We start from the raw sequence: 21,389 nt of genomic DNA on the forward strand, positions 1-21,389 counted from the left end.
AACACCATAGTAATTGTCATGCTTCTAATAGCACCCATTAGGGTGCTGTCAACACCACATTAATCAACCAAGACCAAATTTTACCCAGTTTTATTTTTGGCTCAAATGTAGCCTGGGTCATCAGTAAACAGAACTTTAGTCTTCTGGTTTCCTTGTGTTCTAAAGTGAATTTATGTGGTGTTTTTCAGCCCATGTCATGGGCTATGCAGGCTCACATCCCAGAGTTCTGTTGCTTTGGCTCTAGAAGTATGCCTCCACTACACAATAAGTGCAATGCAGAGTGGCAAAAGAATATCCATGTTATCATAATCAGGGTTAAGTCTGATCAAATTAAATGCTGAGGAAGAGGATACATCAACTTAGTGGAGTTGTGTGCTAACCTGATAGCTCTGCCTGTGACCCTGACTCAACTCACTTGAGCATCCCTCCATGACATTGCTTTGTGTTAAATATCATGTATTGACTAACAATGCAGCTGGCAATCTTAGTAAGGAAGGCAGGGCTGAGCGGACACTGACACAATGCAACTGAAATGCATGTTAGAGTTCTCCAGGCTGTGCTTTAATCATGGTTGTAGACCATGGTAGACCGTGGTACCTTTCAACAACACAGTTTCTTTTGGTTTTGTTGCTAACTGAGTGGGAGACAACCTTCAGAATGAAAACAGAGCCATTCTCCCAAGCAAGAGAAAGGAAAGGGTAAATACTGACTCCCTGTAGGGAAGATAAAACTTTTAACTTTAGTCCAGTACCTTAGGGAAACGCCTTTGATACGAGAGACGCTGTATTTTGCAGATGCTTTCCTTCCCCCGAATTATCATACAAGGTGACATCCCAGACTGTACCTTCTGGGTTCTAAAGTTTTGGGCAGTTATGAATGATTACATACTCTTTTCTTTTGCTGGAATGGAAAAGGGGTAAGAAACAAGTTAGAGGAGACCTGAAGGGGCAAAGGAACTTATAGGTGCAAGACGAGTCAGGAAAGCTCTGTGTTTTGGTGGCAGCCTGTGGAGGATTGGGGGCAGTATGACATTTAATAAACCAGAGCTTCAGCTGCTGACATTAAAAAAGAAAATAATAAAAAAACCCTCCTCTGGTACGTAAAGCTATTCTGGGCCCCACAGAGCACTAGAGTCTAAACATGGCTTAGAATCACCTAGGTTTTTCACCCATAAGGAAATTTCAGCCCTGCCACCAACAGAAAATAGCCCTTATGGAGCGGAGTTATATTAAATAAAAATATTTTTTAAAAAATCAGGAGATTTAGGGAGTTTTGAATTTCTCCTTGCAAATACCGTACATCTGTATGTCATTTTTCTGTGGAACAAGGGAAAACTTGAAAAGACAGCACTGGAACATGGTCATTTAAAAAAAAATGAATCTACTGTACATAAATGGTTGCATTGTTTGTGAGAATAGGTGACAACATATTCACCAAGAGCCACTGGTGCTTCACTCCCAGGTCGTTCTGATTCACGGGTAATTTACATTCCTCTCACAGTGCTTTTCAATAAACAGCTAACTCTGATCTATAATATAGTCAGTTCTAACAAGCCAGATTTCAAAAGGTTTATCCATCTAGCTAAAATGAACCTCAGTCATCTTTGTGCACAAAACACCCACATAGGCTATTTGTCTTGGACTTGAGTGTTTGGCAAAAAGCCTGACTTAAGCCTTGAGCATGAGAGCTTAGTGAAAAATGCTGTCATTCATGGGGGGGGTTTGATGTCCAGGACTGACCCCACCCTCTGTACTTAGCTCTGAGCTTCTTGGCAAAGGCAGAGAAACCACAAGACAAGTTTTATCATCTGGTAAACCTGTCGCTCGAAAAAGAAAATGACTTCAGCAAAATACTTCAACAATTATAGTACATTTTAATTAGGTGTATATCACATAATAACAGCTCGATTTCTTTTAGTGTATAAAGTTTCAAAAAAACCCCACCCCAAACCAAAACCCCAATCCAGTGCTATTCACTGTAAGAGCTTTAGGAGAGACCCCTGGTAGCAGTGGTCTGTCCTCCCACACCTGTGGAATATCTGTTAGTTTTGGCTGTTGGAAAATACAGCAATTAGGTCATAAGTGAGTTGGGTAGGCAGCTAGAGATGGGCAGATACGAACACCTCACTGCATCCCTCTGTCACATCAGAATAAAAGAGGAAGGATTTAGACTGACAGAGAGTGAAAGAGGAGCAGGATGGCAGAATAGGCAGCTTGCAATGGCAGAACCTGTTCCCAATTCAGGGATGGGACAATACAGACATATGGATGCAGTGGAAGAAACTTTCAAAGCAGAGGGAAGTGCCTAGCCTGGTGGGTTGTACCTGCCTCAGACAGTTATCTGATGAGTCTGTCTTTTTCTTATATTTTGGCAAGACTTACTTAGCTTGTCTTGCCAGTAAATTCTCATCTAATTGAATTGACAAGCATGGACATTTTTAAATTAAAGCTTCCAATCTGCCCCAAATTCAACTGGTTATTTTTTATTGTAGTGTAGTGTCTGCCATATGAGTTAATATATTGAGTCACTTACAGTTGCTGAAGAAGAAAGCTGATGAAATATCTTTGCAGTAGCAGAGAGGAGACCTATGATATTTTTAGGTCATTCTTTCTGGTAGTGTGCTGGCTTTAAGCCCCTTGTATTTGGTTTGGCATGAATGCACCTTTCATTATTATTCTCATCCCTAATTCTTTCCTCGACTTTAGGCAGTGAATTCCTGGCTGCGAGTTCCTGCCATCCATTGCGGTGTCTCGTTTGCTGATCATGAAACACCAAGATCATGTGTTCAAAGAGCTCAGTCCTGCAAGTTTTGAGAAGTCCTGCTAGCTGCTCATCAGCCTCAACTCTCATTAAATCCAACAACAGCGAAGGCTTCTCTGTACTTCTGCAGCTGGCAAGATGAAGCTATGAATTGGTAATTATAATTAGATAATTAAGCATTAGGTGCTATGGAGTCTCTTGAAATACCTCTGTGCTTTCCTTCCTTTTTCCCCTTGTTGTTGAGACATTTGTAAAAAGCCTAATATTCTACAATTTTATATGTGTGAAATTATAAATGTACCTTTTATGCTTCTATTTCCATATTTTTGAAGTGTGTGCTTTCAAAATGTGTGCCTGTGTACATATTAGTCATTAAGACCCTTTTTGGAGGGATTAGACTCTATTACACCAGTGAATATAAAATACCAGGCTGTCCTTTTTATGGAAGGCACATCCAAAATGATGCTTACACCCAGATCTCTGAGACACCATCACCAGCAAGACATTATGAAGAGTACTGATGTGCAAGGAAATTATATTTGTGTACTTTGTGTGTTTGCACACAAGTGCATGAGAATGCGTTTTGCCAGAAAGTGTGCGTACCCTGTGCATTCATACTTTGCAAATATAATTGCCATATATACAGTTTTAGAACAGTTTGCCAAATTCTGCTCAACAGCCTCATGATTTTAAATGACAAATATTTGCTTGGAGGCTGACAGCTTCTATGCCAAGTTTCAATCCAGATTGCCCACTGCAATATCTGAGTTAAAGAGCCATGAAAAATGAAATACATACTGGAAAGTAAGGAGGAAAAAGTTAGCTTTTGCAGTTTTGCCAGGTGAGTACTTAAATAGTTGATTCTAAGCTTGCTACAGTAATTTACAATTACAATTACCTGCTCCAATCTGTATATTGAATGATGCCATTTAGGAAAGAGTTTTATCTGATTGCAAGGAACACTTTAAAAAGACACTTTTACATATCACAGTTTGGAGTTGTGACTATCAGGACCTGATCCAAAGCCTTCTGAAATCGAGGGAAAGAGACCTGCTAACTTTAAGAGCTTTAGATTGGACCTGAATGACAGTATGAAATAGATTTTCTTCTCTACTTAAAAGCAATGCAGACTCACCTTTTAAGTTTTGTAGGTTAAATTCTATCCGGATTATCATGAGATAAGAGCTAAGGATCTTTGGTGTGCCATGAGCTATATAATATTAAACCTCTTCATAACATTAATTCCTCATTGAAAATTCTGCTGTTCTTCAGTGGTCACAGTAAGTTGAGTTAGAAATAGAGTCCACAGTTTTTTGGATTTTTTGCCTGCATAAGTGTATGGTAGAAAAATTCACTTGTCATCTCAGTCACACCTATGCTTGGATAAAACAACCCTGTAATTGTATTGCTGTAACCCTAGTCTTTTACCCCATATGGCTCTTATCAGAATTTTTTTCCACGATAACAAAAATACAGAATGAGTCTCACTTGCTTATACCACAGCACCACAATTATCTCCTTGCAGTACAGAAGGCACTGCCAATCACCCCTATTGGTAGCAACGTTTAGAGGTTAGGTTGGGAGCACTTAGAAAACAGGGACTGCATCATCCTCTGCCTGCCATAGCACCTGCAGTGAATTGATCATACTTGATTACAATATATGAAATCCCAGCCTGCAATACAGCAGTTATATTGCAAAGCTCGTATGTAATTAGGGGAAAAATCCAAGTGTCTTGCTGTGTCACAGTAGGGTTGGAAGGTAGAACAGAAAATATGGGTAGTCTGGAGGTAGAGAGGGAGGTTCAGAGGTTAGGCTAAGCTGGGGATGTGTCTTTTTCTGTGTCTGACCCAACAGAAATCCCTAGACAAGCCAACAGCCTGAAACTGTGCAATATTTTCCTCTTTTGCCCAAGAAAGGGAGCATCCAAGAAAAGGCACGATGTGAGCGAGTAATATACTATGCCTGCAAAGGAAACACAGGATGATATGGTGAGGAGGATAACCATGGTGGAACTGTTGTAGAATAACAAATTAGCATGAGACAGTTTTGGGTTGCAGTGGATACTTTAGCCCTGCTCAAAAATTGGGAGAAATCATCTGCCTGCAACAGTATACCTTAAACATTTTAAAGACACTGGCAAAATCTGCTTCTACAACAAAATCACAGAAATCCTTCTTACTATTTAATATTCTGGTTTATTTCCTCTTCTTGACACCCTCCATGTTAGCACTAGTCAGCAGCAGGGATGGATCCTTAGATTCATAACACATCCACAACCTGTCTGTGAACCATATGTGCAGTAGATGCAACATGTCCTAGACACTGGACTAATTGCTAAAGCACTGCAAAGGTGAGCCAGATGCACCGTACGGTATTTGGTACTGAACGCCAGTGATACATAACTTTCTTATTGGCCTGTCTGATGTTAGAAATTGCTGACAATCTCAGTCCTCAGAAAGTTAAGATGGGGTTTCCTCAAATGTGTTCCTGGAGATAGACCATGTCTCAGTTCAGCTTCAGGCCAATTGCTGCCTACCTCCATCACCTGATCTTGTAGATTTCCACACTTTTCCTGCTTATAGTCTCTTTCTTGCACCTTAACCAGGCAGCTACACAGCCCAGGTAAAGCAACTCTTTCCCTTGATGGAAGATTTTGGTCATCATAAAATCTCTCTTTTGGTTTTCATTCTTTTCTTCCAAATACATGCCAGAATCCTACCATATGAGGAATCTGCGCAAAGACTTTTGCGGAAATCTGTAATTTTTCAATGCAAACCCAGATCCCCCATAACGATAATGACTACATAATGAATACAAAATGAATACACTTTAGTCCACCTAATTCTTGTCTTTTGCAGTTTTTCTCACTGAACTTCCTGATACAGTGAGACTCCAATGCTAACTGTAGAAAAATACCTTCCAGATTAAATACAATTAGATATAAATTTAAGGCGTATTAATAAAAAAAAATCTAAGTTATGTATGCATGTAGACATATTCACAATATTAAGTCCAGTTTGCCATTCTTTAGAGGTTATTCCTTGACTATAAAGCAAAATGCACACAGTCATACAGAACCTAGTCCACTAAGGTGCTGAGTGAATCCTTTATTGTTCTGGGAATTGGTGTTTATAGGAATTGAAGCTGCTAAACATCTCTCAGGATGAGCTCCTTGTTTCCCAGCTTCTGTTCCACACAACCTGTAGCCTGGTAAAGGACATCTGAATAACAAAACAGAAGAATGCATATAAAGCTGGAACTGCTAATTTTGAGTCCTGTATCACCTGCATCTCAGCTTTGTATCTTATTAAAGGGCAAAAGGCAGAAGATCTGAGGTCTTTCCTGCAAAGAGCTGCTGGTTGACACAGAAAGAGCACAGATCTAGTTAATAAAGTTTGCTCTGAACCTGCACTTTCTGACAACCTTACATAAATTCTGTGTATCTACTTCATCCTGTCAAAAGCTTTGTCAGTGTCAGACTGCACAGGCGAGTGCCAAAATATGTAACCAGTTTTACAAATGAATAAGGTTAACAGGTATCTCCCTGCAGAGCAACAATTTCCCTTTTATAAACCCCACCTGAACTGGGTGAGTGCTGCATGGACATACTGTTTCAGCCTGCAGCCAACATTTAAGCAATAACCCAAAGTGACAGTTTTATGACAGATCTGAGTGACTCATGAAACAATTGAAAGGATCCTTTTCTCCTTTCTTAGGTGAGATCCACATACGGGCAATTTACAGATGCTGAACAAAGGAAGGACTCTCCTCAAAGAGCAATGCAGTATAAAGAAATGACCAATCCTTCCAAATGGTAAAGAGATTTAAATCAGAATGCCATTTCCAGGTTAACACTTCTGATCTCTAAAGTACCAGCATAAAAAATGTGTTAATGACAATTGACAAAATTACCCTTCCTGGGCAGCTAATGACATCTTAACTCACAGAGCTAATATCTCTCTACATTTCAATTTGCAGTCCTATGCAGAGCTTAGTTAAGGGGATACATGTGTTGTTACTACGTTCAGGTCAAGCTCTTCTACTATTAAACACAAAAGCAATTTTTAAAGCAATGATATGGTTGACATACAAGCCCATAAAAACAGAAGAATTCCCAGTTAAATCTGCAACTGGCCCTTCTGCTTAGCTCTGTTGTGTCTAAACATTTCAGCCCACAGGGACCTATAAAAGAAACTCTCCCCAGTAGATGATATTACATGATCCATGTGGTCATTTGTAAATGCTGTAGTACATATAATGCACCAAGGAATTCACTGAGGTTTTTATATTAGTATCTTGTTTGGTTTGGTTTTCCCAGTTGCACAGTAATGGATCTCCATAGATTGGATTTTTATTAGATTACTGTGCTGTTCTTTTAAGGACGTGGTCCTCTCTAGGGGCTGTGGCAAAACACATTATAGAAGGTAATCTAGCCCAAGCATCTTCTGGGATCAGGCTGGAAAAGAAGGACAAAGTCCTCATTTAATTCTACATCCTTGGGACATTGTAGCTAGGTCTTTGTCAGCTAAACCAAGGATTCCCAATCGTGGCAACAATCTCATTTACGGACTTCTCTAGAATTATTAAACAAAGCAAAGCATAAAAGTACATGGTGTTTGCAGCAATTTATCTGCAAAACTATGGATAAAGCTGATTGCAAGTGCTTACTTAAACATTTCCCTGTGGAAAATCTTTTTTTTTTTTTTTTTTTTTTTTTTTTTGGCTAAAATGGAAATGAGTGTCTGCTTTCCTGGAAAAAAAACCCATAAATTTGAGAATCCCAAGTCTCAAACTAACATTTGAGGTATTTTAGTAGTAGTACATTTTTTTTTTTCTTTTGACAAAATGTACAGTTTTTTCAATAGAGGGAAAGAGCCTACAGCAAGTACTAGCACAGGTTAACAAGTATTACCATAGAATAGCACAGCTCCCACTAAAGCCAGTGCCCTGTGGCATGTCCACAGGAACATTTGCGGTACAGAAACATTGCTCAAGGAACCATGCTTGCAGAACTAAGAGAAAGTAGTTTTCTACAGCTATATACCGACAGAGAACTGCCCTTCTACCTATAAGCTTGTTTTTTTAGATGGAGCCAAAGGCCTGTACACTTCTTGCCTCACGCTGGTGGCTTTTCTTTCTGTGCCTACAGCCAAGGTTTAGCAGTCCTATAGAGGTAATACAGTGTTGCTTTTTAACTTCTCCTTTTATTTCTGTAATCACAAACATTTTAATTATGCTATAGCAATGCCTGTATTTAAGCATGTAATAGGTATATAATGTTCTATGGAACAAAAGATTTGAAGTCATATAATGGCATTGCACAGTATGTAGCTTTCACGTTGTTACTCAGACGCCGTGTAGAATGGTTTTGTTCCCTGTTCCTTCTGATTCACACTTTGCAGCATAACAGTAAAGAGGCTTTGAGTACAGTATGTGGAACAGACAGCCTGGAAGACAAGAAGGGTTTTTTTCCTCCTTAAATACTTTTCAGCATGACACAAATGTTAGCTTTGTATTAGCCCTGTAAAGGTTTCACAGCACCTGGTTGCACACCCAGGAGGAGCGTGCCCCAGGACAGGGAAGAGGGCTGAGCAGGAGCCCTGTGCATGCGTGGGGCTGTGTCTGGGGACATACCGTGGAGCTGAGTTTCACCATATCTTTTCCCCCATCCCAGCACCGCTTTGTACACCCTTCCCTGTCACCAGACATGCTGATATGCAATAGCTGACAGTGCAAAACCCATAGATAGCTTTTCTATGATTTTTGCAACCCTCAGAGATGTATAAGCAGGGTGGAAAAGACTTTACCAGTCAATTACTACTGTTACTGCTGGGATGCAACAGATGATGTACTTTAATTTTCATAGCAAACTTGCTGTGTCTAGTAATGGTCACTTCGACGGCTACAAAGTCCTTATGCATAGCCACACAGGAAAACTGTGTGAGGTCTTGAACTTTTCCTCATTCAACAGTTTCACTGGGAAGAGCTATAGTGGAAATTTATGTCTCAGTTTACTGACAGTTTCAATTAACTCATTGTACAATACAAACAAAACAATTAAGATAAAGGATAATGAATCTCTTTTGACGTGAAATAAGATGTTAAAGTTTATTTGTGTGCTTTTTGAGGTTTTCAAGTATTATAGAAGTTTTTGCAGTGCATTTTTGAAAACGACATCTTTTAAAAATGTGTGATTAAAGCAGAGTACTGAGCAATACTAGAATGATAACATGCTTCTATTATTTTATAAAAGTTTTTGTTATTTTTTCTGTTGCTGAAGTTAATCTGAATTTTCTAAGTATTTTGTTTAACATAAATCTGAGAAAAAATTCTTCTGTAAAATTTTTCTGCATTTAACAATGGAGAGCACTCACTGTCTTCTGTGGCATCTTCTGATTAAAGAACTTTTCAAACCCTTGCTCCCATGTGTAAATCTTATTGAAGTTAGCAAGTGCTTGTAGAATGGAGTTTTAGGAGCAGAGTCATTAGGACCAACAACATGATTAGCTATTGGCAAATCTTTTCCCTTAATGATGACCACTAAACTAAGCTGATATTATTTAATCATGAGCTTAAATTAGCAGTGATTAATCATGATGTTGATTACAAGTGAAAAAGGTAAATGGCAAACGAGAGTCAGATCACTAGAAATAGTTGAGAGAGTTTGGTGACTGCATTTGGCTCAAAACCATTGTCTCTTGCAACTTGGGCTGAGTAGTGAAACTGTATAAATACAGGTTTAATTCTTCATTAGTATATAGATTTAATCCAGTCCGTACCATAGTTTCTCTGCAGCTCATTATTCAGTAGATGGGAAGACTGAGTATCATCAGCCCTATAATCTGAGATTTTTGGTCTTTGCAAAAGGACCTTTTTCACAAAGAAGGATCATATTTATTAAAAACACACCACTAAATGGATTTTAAAATAAAATGTTCCATCTTCTCTTTCTTATTTTAAAAACGGCAAAAATAGAGTTTCAGTGTTGTAAAAGTGGCAAATCCAGTCCTGCAATGAATTCAAATCTGTACATTTCATAAAGGCTACTTAGGGACAAGATAGTTTTAGATCTAAGAAACATGTAAAAAATGACTCATTGTTAATAGGGTGAGCTCTTTGCATTTGGATTAGGGTTAACTGACAGTATCCAGTCACCTTTTATTCTCACATATTCCACAGGAGGAATGCTTTGTGCTGGCCTGAAAAAGAGAGAATTAGGTGTTCCATTTATACTATTGATCTTAATAACCTCATCTCATAAATACCTACTTTATGACATCAATAAAAAGAGAATAGCAGCAACTCCTAACAATAGAAATTGTTACTTTGTAATTCAAGTATTTCATTGAGCATCTCAAAGAGACTCCATAGTGGTACAGTAGTGATATTTTATTACCAGCTTTTAAATATGTGCACAGAGAGACCATTTTTTTAAACAAGTGAAGATTCTAATTAATTGAGCACACTATAGCTTCTAGGTCCCACAGTTATCACAGTTCTTCTTTTTCATCTCTTATCCTCCTCCTGTTCTTCATCTCACACATTAAAAGCAGCATATCCCTTTAAGGGCGTTGGTGGGTGTAAGACTAATTTTTCACTGGGCTGAATCGGATGAAATAAAACAGAAATCATTTTACACAACTGTCTTACCTCCCTGTTACCCTGCATTAGCATGCTGCAGATGGAAATTATCTGCTCTTAGGGGGTAGATCAAAAGATATTCCAGAAAGAGCTATTCTCACCTTCCATAGACACCTTCCTGCAGCTGGGCCAGGCCAGGACCGTCCCTGGAGCTCTCATCCACCAAAGAGTCGCCACCAGGAAGAAGCGGATGTGGCACTGCTGGTGTCCACTGAAATCTCCCTCAAAAGCTCTGATCCTTTCAGCTTCCGTCCAAGGCAGAGGAAGGAAACAAACAATCATAAATCATACGCAAGAGGAACCAGACCCTTCCCTACAATGAGCATCTGAGATGGAAGATTACAGGCTTATTACACAGTCAGCGTCCACATCGCTGCACCTGAGAAGGGACAAGTGATCTAGCACTAGCACGTCTGGCTGAATAGCAGTCTCAGATCAGCCCCAGATGTTTCACAGGTTACAGTGCAGACAGCACATTGCAGACTACCTGAGAAATAAATGTGAAACACTCCCTCTTCTTGTTCTTTTAAGAGATATTTGCCTTGTTTTACACATTGATTTAGCTGTATTTTTGTATATAACTGTCTTTGTGTAGCAGATTCTTCCCACTGAAGCCCAGTGGTATCCTCCCAAAAGAGTTATTTTTTTGTATCCTTGCAGAAAGTCAAGTATTTTTTATGTTTCCCATTGACCTCATCAGTCCCCATAGAAGACCATCATTTAATAGACTAGACTAAACTAGACTTGAATAGTTCCAGTTGGAAGGGACCTACAATGTTATCTAGTCCGACTGCCTGGCCACTTCAGGGCTGACCAAAATTTAAAGCATATTATCAGGGGCATTGTCCAAATGCCTCTTAAAAACTGAGGCATTAAACACTGGAACATTTGAAGATGAATATCCAAAAGCCCCAGAGTGTCTAATCTTTATTACAGTATTTTGCCCATTAGAATTTGTCTTTTCTGGGGTTATTTCACACGGGCAGTGTCTAGTTTATCTCATCATAGTTCTTTTTCCTGTGAAGAGCTAAGGGGAGAGTACAGGTATGCAAGACCTAAAAATATTATCCTTTTTTTTGTTTTTTCTTTTGTTCAAAATGGCAGAACAATGGTGTGGCCCAGAGGGGAAAAGTAATGCCAAATGCTCAGTATTGAACTGCTTTGTCCTGTTCAAATCATTTCCCCCAGACCTAAAAGGCTGTTGTTTTAACTGCCTTTGTTTGGACTTTTTAAAAGCCCTTTGTATTGGTAGCTTTAAAGTGTAAGGCCCCTAAATTTGAGTCTTTGCTTCTTCAAATTGTACCACTATTTCATGTCAGCAATTAATCCAGCTACCTTAGTCAACTAAAACATCCCTAAATTATCTTCTGGTTACAGAATATTATAATTATTAACAATTGGACTAAAAATATTTCCTTTGTTTTCAACTCTTTATTAGAAACTTGCTCACATTTTAATTTCTCTAGCTCTCTGATGCCACTGAGTGTGTGATATGTAATGATGTCACCACACAACAAAGTCACCCCCTTTTTCCCTACACCAGTGATTTAAACATATTTCAAAAAGGTATTCTGGTAGCTGGAGATGTATCTTGAAATTTCTTTAAAACACATTTCTAACTCAAAAACCTTCTCTGGCATGCAAACAACTTTCCACTAGGAAATTCAAGAGAACCTAGCACTGAGTTTTCAAGTACTCAGCACCTTCAATGAACGCCAGATTTTTAATAATATTGAGAATTCATAATGAAGCACAGATTTTCAGCAGGGCTTGGTTCCTGTTTGTGCCCCAAAATAAACTCAATGTGTTGGAGGTTGAGCTCTCTGAAAGTCTGTCCCTGGTTTTGGGTGCTACTTGCTTGCAAGCTGCCTCCCGAGCACTCTTAAAATTGGTGCTGGATGGTTTTAATAGTCCAGAAGAGGTTTGTGAGCTTGATAGCTCTTTAGATCTGCAAATAAATACAAATGGAGATAATTTGTTTTTAACCTGCGGAATACTTAATGAACCAAATCACTTCCTTTCAAGCACGATAGCAGGACTGAAAGATATGATCATTTGATGTTTTATGGTCTCCAATTTTCCAGTTAGAAGTCTGTCACAGGCTCAGTATTGAACAATAAACCATTCCTATTTTGTGTTCCTGTAAAATGCAAAAATCCAGCACTCATACAGAGAGATCCCTTTGGGGTGAACATTGGCTTTAACAAATATTTCTATTTGCAAATGTGTAGTATGATTGTTCTTTGAAGACATGACCCACTGAGAAGAATCAAACAAAAATGTCATGGCATTTGTGATAAGCTTCTAGAAGTTGAATTCAGCTGGGAGATGATAGTATGAAACAGAAAAGTTGATTATTATGTTTTGCTTTGGCATAAAGGTACTGAATCATTAAGACCTCTAACTGGATACCTGGCTTTAAGCTTATGTGTTCTTTTTAAGTCAGTGGACTTATTTTTACGTTGTGAAAGTAAGACCATGTATAAATACTTCATTTTCACACACCCACTAAGAAAAAAATTAGCTACCTGACCTTAGCAGGTGATTTGTTGGACCAAAATTATCTGTTTAGTTTCCCTGTATGGTCAATGAGAAAAGCTTGGTTCATCCAAAATGTGAGCCAAAAATTTGAGATGCTGAAGAAAGAGCCCCAGAGGGCTAGCCAGTACCAAACAACAATCAGTGCAGGTTCTAATTTTCTGCTGTTTTCTGAACTGACGGTAGCTTCTTTTGTGAGAAGATCATAGACATCTTCCTTTACTTGTAATCCAGATCATGGATTATGCTCCTGGGAGTAAGCACCTAACAGTCATGTTTTTAAAACAGTGACTTGGATGGCAACTTCTGCCATGAAGCACCTAAAACTCATAATCTTTTCCAAATATGTTTTGACTGAAAGCAGCTGGGCTTGGTGCAGAACTCACTCTGGTAGCTCTGTAGGTAGCAAATGGATGGGAATTCTCTGGCAAAAAACCCCACCTAATAGTTCACTGGTTTAAACTTCATCATTAACTTTGGAACAATCTGCAATTCAGTAGTCAACAACAAAGTTTAACATGAATAAGATGTGGGTAGCAAAATCAGAGGTTAATTCTATTTGATTCTACCTATAAAGATGGGGAGGAATATGTTTTGATAATAAAACCCAAAATGTTTCTTTTGAATAGTTTCAATGTGCTTAAATTGGTCTTAAATAATCACTTAAGGCATTGATTGGAATTAACTGATATTTCTGAGCCCTAGTTTCTCATAAGCAGAGGCAGCTCAGTAATGTTATTTTCTAACTCTAATAGGAACTATTTCTTTGCAATAACTCATTTGCTTATTGATATAATTTTGGTAAAAACAGAGAACTCCTCATGCATCCCACAGGATCCAGCACCTCAGAGGTTGATATTTATATACATATATATTTTTGGAGAAGGGAAAAGGCCTTTCTCAGATATATAAAGCTCTTTATGTTGTTGTTTTTAATCAATAAATGTCTGTCTGCCTGACTACCTTTCCATCTATTTATTGGTTATACATTGTTACTTCCCATAACATCCGAATGCTCTCTACTTAAAATCAATAGGTTAGATAAAATTTCTAGTAAGCATCCTAAAAACTCTGGCTCTTCCACTTTTTTAGAAAAAAGATGTCATGGGCCAAACCTTCTAATTTTTATTGGTTTAGATCTAGTTATCATTTTATTACTGTATCACGGATTCCTCAGGAGATTTTATTTCTGAACAAGTTTAATAATAAATTCTTTACAGTAGCTGGGAGGAAACCCTGGCAGTGTGATAGAACATGTCTTGACATTGATACCAATGAGTTCAGGACTGTACTTTAAGCGATTTTGTTTCTGCAGAAAGGTTTATGATACAGTGCTCCTCAGACTGCAGCATGCCAGCAGCTTGGCTGGCCCCCCCTTCTTCAAAATTCCTGAAAGCATTTCAGTTTATTCCTTTTATTATGCTTCTGTAGCAGGTAAGATGATAAGCAAATAAGGATGGACTCAGACTCCATGGAAGGAAGTGAGCCAGGCAGTAAGTGACTGCAGTGTTAACACCTCCTGCATCATGGGGCAGTTTCTGAGGATGAAGAGCAATGGGACTGCTGGTCCCTCTCTCTTCTCAGGCGGGGCAGGAGTGGAATGCAGCCGGGCTGGCCATGAATGGAGGAAGTGTACTAGCTTGTATGGAGAAGCCTGAAGCAAGTTATTTCCATCACTAGAAGATGGAGGAGAAGGAAAATAACTGTAAATCTTATGAAAACTTATCAATTGATATTAGTGTTTTCTTTAGTAACACAGGCAAGTGTATTCACAAGCTCGCTGTTGGTGTGGAGGAGCAAGGACTGCCAACCCCTCCTTTGTGAGGGCAGGGGACTGCTTTCTCCAAACGCTGTCTTCCTGCCTTGCTGACCAACTTTGGCAGGATGTGGAGTACTTTCAGTGGTAATGAAGACATTCAGCATCTGGCAGAAAGCATCCAGCACTTCACAGGCTAGTATCCTTTGTTAAACAAAGATATCTGCTCCATAAAGTAAGACTGAAAAGCCATTATTCCAGATTGACGTCCAATCGATGCATATGTTGCCAAAGTGAACATGAGGATGTGATTCTCGAAAGCACCCAGGATCAGTCCAGCTCAATTGCGAATTTCACAGTAAAAATCTCTCTCCAGGATTCATTTACATGTGAAAGCCTTCCACATTTGTGATCTTATTTGGGATTTTCAGTAGGGCCTAAGGGAACTGACATCTCACTTTACAGCAGTGTTTACTGAGAATGAAGCACCTGTTTCCTTCAGATACTTTTTAATGTTCATTTTTAGGAATAATCCAAAACCTATGAGAAGTCATGGTATGTTCCCCACTGGTTTCCACAGGCTTTCCATCAAACCCTTATTCCACAGCTGAGTGCTATTTCCTGTTTTTAAGACTTCTCATTATTATATTAGATTTCCTGTTGGAAGCAGTTGTCATTCTTTCAAGAGACAGCAGCAACAGTCATAGCATGGAGAGATGTTTAACAAAAATGGCTTACAAAGGTGTGTTCGTGGTATCGGGGCAGAGCCTTGCCTGATACAAATCAGTGTAGTTTCATTCTAGTCAGCACAACTGTAGTGATTACAACACTGAGGATCTGGCTCTCAGGATTTTTTTCCTCTCCAGATCATATTTATTCACCTAAGTTGAAAGCGAAGAGGGATTTTCTCCTTTAAATAGAAACCTCATAGGTCTCATCAATCCAAACTCAGCAAGGGAGAGAAGGGGATGAAGAGATGCCCTACTGAAAACCTCTCATAGTTGGCAAAATGTTTTTAGCAAGGAAACAGAGAAATCCCCTCAGCTCCCCTCCATCACCTCTGCCTCTAATCGCAGTGGAAATATCTTGGAGAAAGCAAAGACATTCATCGGCTCATACAAGGTAGTTTTGTTTCCCTGCAGGCTGCATTTCTGCAGAAATTAAAACTGTGCCCCTTAGTTGTCCATCCTGAAAAAAAAGGCTGCTTTGATGTGCAATTGGATCCTATTCTGTCTGGGATCCTGATGTTCTTGTTGAAAGGGGATAAAACCTCTGGGGAGTGTGGCAGAAGAAACTGTTCCAGAAGCAGAGTCAACACACCTATTCTCCCTTGCTGCTGCTTTTTTTCCAGCAGTAGCAGGATCGTTCACTACTCAAATGTCTGATTACTCGGAATATAACAAAAGGTTTAGTTTCCTTGGGAGTCCAAATAGCCAAGTATGTGGCTGCATGTGCTGTTCTTACTCATAAATGCAAATGCTAACCTATAAATCTTTCCTTTTACAGTACTGTAATAACATTCTATCTATTTAGCCTAGTACAATACCATCACAATAGCTTTTTCATTGTGCTGCATTCATATTAGACTAATATAATGAGATGCTACCACAATACCATGAAATAAAACGATGTTCTTGACGTATTTCCAAAACATTTGAACACTGTTTCCAAATCGACCTTGTGAATAAATTAAATAATAGCTTGCAAAAACGTCCTCTAGCATTTTCAGAATGTATGCAAATGCAAGCTCAAATGTTTACATGTTTCTTACAGTGTCTGGGATTATACGGCATATTTGTGCACATGAGTGTCGTCTCTGGGTGTATTTGTCATTTGTGCTCAGTGGCTTGCACAGAATTCTAGCGTGATTTGCCCTTCAAGTTGTCCAATTCTTCCTCCTCTCCCTGATGACCTGCATATTAAACTTCTCTTCTGTAAGACTTCAGATTTCAGTGGCCCTTTCCATTTGTCATATGCATTATAGTCACTCAGAAACCTTTCAGTACTGTTTGTTCAGTACCAACCCTGACATAGTTCTCCTCTGAACCATCTGGTGTCTTTTGACTGCAGAATTCTAAAGGATACCTTCTTCAAAGGATCTATATACATATGTATAAAAATACACATACATATATAAGCTTAGGGTTCCCACATTGAAGAGGTGATTCAGAGCAGTGGGGGGAGACTGAAAACTAGAATGAAATCTGAGGGACCCATTTTCCTGGAAGATACTTTGGTTATTCTTTTTTTCTTTTTTTTTAAATTAATTTTTTAATGCCAAGATCACAACCAATTGAAACAGCAAAGTTTTGTTCACCTGGGAGCAATTATTTGCAGTTTCTCAGTAGCTATTCTCTCATTATTGGCAGACCCATAAATATTTTCTCCTGGTGATGTGTTCCTCTCTCCTTTAGAAATTGCCCAGCCATAGTGTGCTGTAGAATGAAAATGAACTTGATTTTTACCATCATCTTTCCTATATCTGTAGATCTCATTTATAGATCCTCAGGGATGCACAGATCATGGGTTGTAAGGTGCGGTATAGATTTGTGGTTAATAAAGTCCAAGAGATCATTATGACAATATTGTCTGTTGTCCTGAATAACACAGACTGAAGAATTTTGTCCAGCCATTTCTGCTTCAAGCACACAACCTATGGCTGAGCTGCACTGCACTTTTTTGAAAGATATCTGCTGATTATAATAACTTCTGTTTCAAAAGTGAAGCCCCCTAAGTGGAAGGATCTTGTAGGAAGCCTCAAAAGACTTCTTCCATTGATACACTAGCACATATCTTTTCAATACACTCATTGAGGCATCTAATCCAAACCTCAATGATTTATCTTTACTGACTTTAATAGGCCTCACAAAGCTAGTTTAAAGTAATGGATTGTGAATTTCAACCAGCCTGTTCTTCTCTTGTGCTGTAAAAATCCACTGCAGACAGAGACCCAGTTGTCTTTCCCCAAGATACACTAGCATCATTTCTCTGAGTTGCTGTTGGCTGGCAATAACAGGTGGGTTGCTTCTAAATGCTCCTCTTGATAGATGCTATTTTACTTGACCTTTCTGAAGAGGAAATGGTGCATATGTTTATGAGAAACACTCTGACACTGTTTCATGGGAGAACGTGCATTGTTTGTACAATGACAATGGGAAATTTTCCACTAAGCACTTTGCCAAAAAGTAATTATTATGGTTGGCTATATGTCTTGTTTGCCTGTTTTTTCCAACACCGTGGAACTTTTCATCTTCCTGGTGGTCACATCCATAGCAGAAACTGGAAAAATCTTGTATCCTTTTAGACAACCTGCTGCTTGAAACATGTAATAATACACAACCAAGGAAGCATTCACAGCATATGCATTTAAAGCCAAAAAACCTGGCCAAAAGCAGTCATATAATTATAGCAAAATTGGTTTTTGTATTCTAAGTTTCTGTGCACACACATTTTACACAAAATGAAATCAGCTGGTAAGTGCCTGTCCTGTCTCCCCTTCTCCCAGAAGTGCAACTGAGATCTATTGGTATGAATGTGGAGTTGAAATCTGGAGACCTACGGTCTGTTCTTCAGTTTATTGCTGATTTACATTGTGACCTTGAGTAAATCACTTCTCTGCTCTTCCTCAGCTGTAAAAGAAGGATGCTTAGAGTTTATAGAATACCTTAAGATCAGTGGGATGAAGGCACTACATATGCCCTTATTGTTATTATTTATAATAAGACTGAGGAAAATCCATGGGATTTGGTTCACCTGTAATATTTCGAAGACTGAACTTCAAGTAAATATGTTTCTAGTTGCAAGCCACTTTGTTTGCAGCAAATGTAGCTGTCTGATTGGGCAGTTGCTTAAAATGATCTGCTCTTGGTGGCTACATTTCGAATGTCGTCCTTAAGTCCAGTGACAACAATTGGTTTGCTTGGACACCTGCTGTCTTTTTCTTCTCCTCCCTGCAGTTTCTGTTTGGGATCCATACAATCCAAAGACAACTCTCTGTCTTTCCTCTGTTTAGCAATTAGTCACGCACCAATGCATTAATTACAGAAACAATGGACAGTAAGATTAGATTGATTATATCGTGGTGAGAAATGCAGGATGGAGAATACTGACGCTGTGTCTGCAGCTACAGTAGAGGAGAGATGATCCAGCAGCAAGACAGATGTAGCAGAGGGGAGAAGATAACAAGACCTCAATCCTGCTACTTGGTCCTTGTAGTATGATGGACCACTGTGTGCAGACAAACCTCCCTGGATTATCAGTGAGGCTTGACTCAACTGCCTTGGGCCACCCACACACATGCAAACCAGAGAGAGGGGCTGCCAGCAGTGAACAGAGGTGATAATGTATGATATATGGGTTGACAGTGCTAAAGGCAATCATGGTGTGGGCAGCAATTCTGCTCAGTTATTACTCCCTGCTTTGCAACTGGGAGGATTCATTCCCTGAAAAAGGGGAGCCCTAATGAAAGAGCTAATCATCCAGTAAATATATTCCTGAATGAGTGCTTATACACCTAAAGTAAGGGAGAGCAGCAATTAGCCCCACACACTCCAGAGCACTTTGTCCTGTGCACCAAAACCTTCTTTCTCCCAGTAAAATCTCTTTGCCAGAATTTCCCCTCAGACAAGGACAATACTCTTTATTCATAAAAACGGCCAGGCCTCTGATTTCTGCTTACCCTGCAGACCCTGATCTGAGATTAATGTAGACTGTAAGATTCTTTCAAAGAGCTGGCTTCCCATTTGAAGAAATTATGCCCCCTTATCATTGATCCAGACCAGATTGGTTTTATTAAAAACAGAATTTCCTCCCACGGCATGTGGCGATTATTTAGCACTATGCATTTTTCCTGTAAATACCATGAAGAGCTGTTAGCCCTCAGTCTGCACATGAAAAATGTTGGAGATCCTGCAAAAAATAATAAAAAAGCTGTTTTTAATGTAATATCTTGAAGTCCTTCAAGTTTGAGAGGATTTTTATATAATGGTTAAAAGAAAACCTATACGATGTCTCTTCTTCCTCCCTGTATACTAACATTTATTCGCGTTACAGTAGCATCTGGCAGTCCCAACTGACTTCAGCACCCCAGTGAGCTAGACACGGCACACACATAATAAGAGACAGTCCTGGGCTCAAGGAATGTAAGAGAAAATCTTTGCTCAGTGAAGCTAATGGCAAAACTCCCATAAACCAGTGGGGCCGGGATTCAAACTTACAGCCAAATTAGTCAAGACAGACAAAGGGTGGACAGGAGAAACCGAGACCTGCAGAGATCTGAATCTGAGACCTGCTCTGAATCATCTATATCAAAACATAGCTGTAACAGAAGAGCAACCTTTCCTCAGCAGAAGAACAACCTTTCAAGTATCCTGTCTCTGACAGGGATGTAATGAAAGCATAGGAAAGCACAGGAAAAAAAGCAACTATGAAGAGATCTTTCCTTGGTACACCCTTTCAGTTTCTGTACTGAGATTTGATGAGGTTTGAAAACCCCCAGGTCATTCAGACCACGATGTTTAAAGGATGGCCTCTCTGCATGAGTCTAAGCCCTCTCTGGACCCGTAATACACCTCTGGCCTCGGCACCTTCCATAGGGGAACTTCGGCACCTCCGCTGAGAAGCTGAGCTTGAATGTGCACAAGGTCACACGGGCATCGGTGAACTAGGCTGCAAGTGAACTTCCTGCCTTGTAGGAATAATTCTTTCCCTTCACCGCAAAGGCATCCTCTCTTTCATCTCCATTTCCAAAGCAATACTGCCAAATAAGATCCAGCTCTGTTACATCCTTTTAATGGTAGAACCTCCTGACTGGGTTAAAAGATGCAGTGCTTTCAATTCCCCAGCACATCTCACACCAACAGTTGTTTACAGATGGGGCTGGGCATGCAGGAATTAACCATTTTGTTCCAGATGAAAAGAATCTTGCTGAACTATTTGTGTCAACACTGTTCGACAATAGCATTATCTCCTTTCCAGCTTTCCAAATGCCTAATGAGTTTAATTTCATGGAACACTTTCTAATTGTGGAGCGGACTATCACAGGGCACAACATTTTCTTTCCTCCTGCACACACTTCTGATCTTAAGCTATCCCATGCCACTGTTGTTATTACTTGATTACAGCAACGTGTGTAGGTTCCATTGTACTAGAAACTGTACAAACGAATGGGAAAAAATGGGTATAGCATAGGAAGCCAAATGTAAAGCAACAGATTCACACAGCAAGCTGTTGGTAGGGCCAGGAGTAATTCGAGTATCTCTGAGTTATACTCCAGTATTTTGTCCACAAGATCCTATTTCACTTTGTGTTGGTCTTCTCTGCTTTTCTTAGTCCTTTACTGAGTGGACAGAGTGAAAGGGCTGCACTCTTCTTGAGATGGAGACACCACTTTGTCTAGTTAGTGTTGTTATCCAACGTGATCCAGCTGGGTTGAATTAATCTCAGAGTATTTCTTGTTCCCATTCCCTCCAGCACAATGCCTATTTCGTAAATTGAGATCAGGCTTTACCAAGGGCTGAAGCTGCCTCTCTGAAGCCCAGGGAGAAGAGATTAGGTATCAAGTTTGATATTTTGGGATTATGGTGTCTTCTGCCTTCCATAAAATTATTTCCATTACATATTTATAAATACACATAATTTGAGGCCATTTGATCAGACCTAGAAAGATGGGCTAACCTTCTCTGTGGTCAGC

The sequence above is a fragment of the Aquila chrysaetos genome, chromosome 2, assembly GCF_900496995.4.
Source record: "Aquila chrysaetos chrysaetos chromosome 2, bAquChr1.4, whole genome shotgun sequence".
NCBI lineage: Eukaryota > Metazoa > Chordata > Aves > Accipitriformes > Accipitridae > Aquila > Aquila chrysaetos.